This window comes from Helobdella robusta, assembly GCF_000326865.2.
Source record: "Helobdella robusta unplaced genomic scaffold HELROscaffold_8, whole genome shotgun sequence".
NCBI lineage: Eukaryota > Metazoa > Annelida > Clitellata > Rhynchobdellida > Glossiphoniidae > Helobdella > Helobdella robusta.
In genome coordinates this window covers 5,681,492-5,687,528 of record NW_008705459.1, presented here as the reverse complement: position 1 = coordinate 5,687,528, position 6,037 = coordinate 5,681,492, and positions in this window count along the sequence as shown.

Genomic DNA, 6,037 nt, shown 5'->3' with positions numbered 1-6,037 from the left:
TTCCAGGAGTAGAAATGAAGATGTTGGTGTTGATACTAATGTGTTGTCTGCTAATCAGTTTATGGATTTTTTTGCGGAAAAGTTACTGAAGGTGAAGCAGGATACAAAAACTTTGGAATGTCCAGACCCCATCTTTTCAGAGTTTGTAATCAGAGATACTTTTACTTCATTTTCAGAGGTTACTAATGATGATGTTATAATGGTAGTTAAGAAATCAACGGCCAAACCGTGTCAACAAGATATTATTCCAACTGACATCATTAGGAAACATGTTAATCTGTTTGCTACTTTTTTGACAACTCATGTTTTTGCGAACGATATTCAAATAATAGTTAATAGTACAATAGATTCATTCCCGTTGGAAATGAAAAGATTTGTAGAATGCTTGTCAGCTGTTGATTTATGGACGTTGCAAAATGGCTTGAAATCAAACCGAAATAAAACTAAACTTTTGCCGGTGGGAATATTGTATTATGGATTGCCGGACAAGTCCATCCGTGTATTTCAGTCTTTGCAAAATCGTGCGGCTAGGGTTGTGGTTGGCGGTCGATGGGATGATCATGTGACGTTTATACTTAAAGATTTGCACTGGCTAACTGTTGATAAGAGAATAATTCACAAAATTGCTATTTTGATGTATAAGGTACTCAGAGGTATACTCAGAGGCTCCAAAGTATCTGCAGGATAAGATCAACAGTGATTTTCCACGTCCGACCGGGATTTATCTAAGATCATTTGATAGGAATCGGTTGGTAGTTCCTGCTACAAATTTGTGTATTGGTTCACGAAGCTTTGCTGTTTCAGGACCAACTGTCTGGAATGGTCTGCCGGCTTCGTTCAGGGACACTGGGTTGACCATGACAGGCTTCCGAAAGAAACTCAAAACATTTTTGTTTTCGTTACAGTGATATATTAATTTTTGAATTGTTCTATAGTGTGTTTTTTGTAATTGTGCTGAATTGTTGCAATTTTTTGCAGCCAGACAATTATTTCTACGTTTAACTTTATTTTAGTTAGGATATGTTTAATTTTATGTTTAATTTTGTGTTATTTTATTTTTTGATGGCGCTTTTGAATTTTAATTTACTAGCGCTAGGTAAATTTTTTGATAATAATAATAATAATAAATACATACACAAAATTACATAAATAAAATTTTTAAAATATATTTTGATTTTTTAATTCTAAAGAACTGATTGGACGAAAGAGTACACACAAATTGTCATGTGTGTTTGTATGTGTGTGTGTTTGTGTGTGTCTGTTTGTGTGTGTTGTGTTGTGTGTTTGTGTGTGTGTGTGTGCACGACACACGTGCGTATGACAATAGAACAAAAAATAAGTATAAAAATTAAAGAAAAAAATCAATTTAATGAAAATGAACTGTTATCCCTCTCATCAAGTCATTACAAAGAATGCTTATAAATGTTTATTCGTTCTTTTATTTCTGTGTTTGTTTTGGTATGTCGGTTTGTATCGGGTTTTTGTTTTTGTGCGTTTGTCTGTTTTGTATGTGTGTATGTTTGTATATGTGTGTATGTTTGTATATGTGGGTATGTTTGTATATGTGTGTATGTTTGTATATGTGTGTATGTTTGTATATGTGTGTATGTTTGTATATGTGGGTATGTTTGTTTGTATGAGTATATATTTTTATGTGTGTACGTCTGCATGCTGTTGACAGTATCTTTGATTGGATCGATAGTTTTGTGCAACAATCCTTTGTTTAAATTTTCATGTACAACTATTTCATGTATTAGTCACACTTTCTACCTCGGACATATGTTTCAGATTTTGTTGTTTTTTTATGATGTGATGGAATACGTACACACTAAACTAGCACAGACACACACACAAACACACATACACACAGACACATACTCACAAACACGCACGCACATACATTTATTTATATTAGAATATAATTTTTATTGAGCTGGAATGACACATTGGCAGAACATATTTATTTATCATCGGTACCAAAAGCTTTTATTATTTAAGTTCATATATAAGTAAAGCAATATTTTCAACGAATTAAATAGTAGCTCAGACAGTGGGAAAGCTACAATTTGCAAGATTATTGCATATTTACCTGGTTCAAATACTTTCGTAAACAGCTAAGACCGCATCGCATCAATTTCCCACTGGCTTGCCTCTATCAGAGTCAAATTATAATGAATAAAAATTATAAATTATTAAAAACTTATAAATTAAATTAAATTAAAAATTATTTTAATATATATCAAACCATCATTATCTAAGTTTTTAAAGGCATATTGTCACAAATTTTTTTTCATTTTGTATCTCATCATTTATACTTGCCTTATTTATTATCATTATCATTACAATTATTATCGTTAGCATCGTCACCATCCTAAAATAGATGAATGAATAGATGAATGAATGAACGAATGAACGAATGAATAACAAATGAAGGAACGAACGAATGGATGGATTGGTGTCACATGTACATAACGTGTGTTCTTTGTTTTATTACTGAATCACTTTCATTTTCAACGTGGCATCGAGTTTTTCTTTCCATTATAATTTTATTTATAATTATCATCATCATTATCGTCGTCGTCATCGTCATAATTTAGTCATTTTTTTATCGCTAACAATCCCATAAACAATATCATTTTCATTGCAACATCACCACATCATCATCACCATCATCACATCATCATCATCATCATCATTATGATGAACAACCTGGATTGTGCATCACATGTTTATAATGTGTTTGATAGACAGATAGATGTGAGGTGTTGTCTTTTTATCTCATTTTCCATTGTTTCTTTCCCTCCTTTTTCTGTCTTTCATCTGACCTAATCATCATCATCATCATTCTAGTTATTATTATTATTATTAATTGTTAATATAATATTATTATTATTAATTATTGTTAGTATTATTATCCCTGTTATAATCGGCGTCAAAATGTTATTGTTGAAGCCATCCTCATCCTATTATTTTGGGAGACCACCGTGTTTGTGTACTTACTTCGAATTAAATTTTATCTAATTCATATAAATTTCATTAAAATTTATTAAGTACTCTGTTTTTGGTTCATTCATTCACTTGTTTGTTTGTTTGTTTGTTTGTTTGTTTGTTTGTTTGTTTGTTTGCTTGTTTGTTTGTTTATTCATTCAATCAATCATTCATTCAGTCATTTTTTTTAGTCATTCGTTCGTTCGTTCCATCGTTTGTTCATTCGTTTGTTCGTTTGCTCGTTTATTCAATTCAACCATTCATTCATTTGTTTGTTCATTCATTTTTTAATTAATTCATTAATTCATTTGTTCATTTATTCATTCAATCACTTTTTCGTTCATTCATTCATTCATTCATGTGATCTTTATTACATTTTCATCATCATTCAACGATCATCATGAACTTATTAATCATCATAAACATTACTATTATTTCATCGATAACAGAATCATCATCATCACCGCCACCGTCATCATCATCATCATCATCACCACAACCATTATCATCATCACCATCATCATCATCTTCGTCATCATTTTCATCATAATCATTATCATCATCGTTGTCGTCGTCATTAGTTAAGTTGCTCATAGGCATGCACCATATTTTCACAGCACAGCTTCTACTACCATTGGCTCGGTCGGCCTAACTGAAGCAACTCGAATGATACTACTTTCTCTCTCTCTCTTTTCTCTCTCATTTCTTTCTCTTTCTCTCTCTTTCTCTCTCTCTCCTTCTATTTCTTTCTGCCTCTCACACGCACACGTTTTTTAACTTTTTTCTCATTTTCCCTTCTCACTACCTCTTGTTCTTTTCTTTTCTTTGCCCTTCCTCTGCACCTCTATCTTCCTTCAAATTCTCTTTATCACTCTCCCTTTTATTTGTTTATTTTTGTTCATTGGATCATTCCAATATTTCCTTATTTTTTCCTCCCTCTTTCTCTTTTTCTTTCTCTCTTTTCTCTCCCCCTTTCTTTCCTTCTCTATCTTTTTCTCTCTTTATTCGATTGTTTTTTTATATCTTTTCTATAGCATAGACAAACAATCTTCATAACACACCTATCTACAACATAGACATTTTATCATTCCGACGATAAACAAATGATTACAATGACGTCATTGACACGTAGAATTTAAAAAAATGTATTTGTGGAGATTAAAAATAAAACAATAACAACAATCAATAAATTTTTCTTAAACCCATTAAAAGATACAAAACGATAAAATGTAATACAACACCATCCAATACAATACAATAGAAAACAACAAAACAAAACAAAAAACTACAAAATACGATATAATACAAAACAATACATCAAAGTGCAATACAGACAGTGAAACATGACAAGCAGCCGAGTAGTACAGCGACAGTACAAAAGTACAGAAATTGTACAGTAAAGTACACACGTGTAGTGAACAGCAGCAAACAGCAATACTGTATTATAGAGCATTGTTTCGTTACAGTACATCTGTCACCCAAGCTACACATCATAAGCAGAGAAGCTGACGTCGTCATCGTCTTCATCGTCGTCGTCATCATTTTTATTATCACTTTCTTAGTCATATGAACTTTTGCGTCATAATCATCATCTTTATCATTATCATCGTCATCAATATTACCTTCTGCATCACCTCATCAAAATTTTAGCATCCATATCATCATCCTCATTATAAAACTAACATCGTCTGTGCCTGTGCAGTTTGTATGGTAATGTTTGTACTCAGGAAAACATACATACATATACATACATACATACATACAAACATACATACATACATACATACATACATACATACATACATACATACATACATACATACATACATACATACATACATACATACATACATACATACATACATACATACATACATACATACATACATACATACACCCATACATACATACATACATACATAAATACATACAAACATACATACATACATACATACATACATACATACATACATACATACATACATACATACATACATACTTACTTACATACATACATACATACATACATACATACATACATACATACATACATACATACATACATACATACATACATACATACATACACCCATACATAAGTGTGTGTCTGCTACGTGTAGTTAGAAAAAGCTAAGCAGGTAGATAGATGGTTGACTGGCTGAATGTATGTTTATATGAATGAATGAATGAATGAATGAATAAATGAATGAATGAAAAAGCAAATAAATGAATGAATAGATAGATGGATGGATTGATAGTGGCAAAGTGTATATATACTGTGAGAAGTTGGATGGACAATTTACAAGAAAAACATTTTCAAATGTTGATTTGAAAATTATTATTATCATTATTGTTATTATTTTTATTCATGGTTTTTATATTTACTTTTAATGGCTGTTTATTTTTTATTTCTATTATTATAAGTTTATATAAAAATTATTTTATTAATCTGTTGTGAAATTCGAATTTCCAAATTTGATCCTGTTATTTTCAATTATTTTCAGTTGATTTTTTCATGATTCCCACTCCGCGCTGTTGAGATCTTTGGTTAGTTGTTGGTGTCTCGTTTCGTTTCGTTATTTTTTTCTATATTTCGTCTCGTTTCGTTTGTTGTTGCTGCTTTTGTTAACCTTTGGAGTTGTGTTGATGTTGCTGTTGTAAGGGCAGTTGTTGTTGTGTTATTATGTTGTTGCCGAATTATGCAAACATTTCAATGATATTTTGGTCTAAGTTTTTTACTCAACTATAGAAAAAGTTTGAAATGTGCGTGACTCCTCTGCCACATGTTGTATAAATACTAGAGATTCTCTTACAGATATACTGAGCAGTTCACGATTTCAAACAACTTGTTTTGAGGTTTATTATATTTTTTTCGAACTATGCTTTCAAATAAGTTGCCTTTCATTGCTACTAATTAAAATGAGTTGTGATTGAGGGTGCAAACAGACACACACACACACACACACACACACACACACCACACCACACACACACACACACGAACAAACAAACAAACACACAGACAAACAATTTAGCAAAATTTCAGATG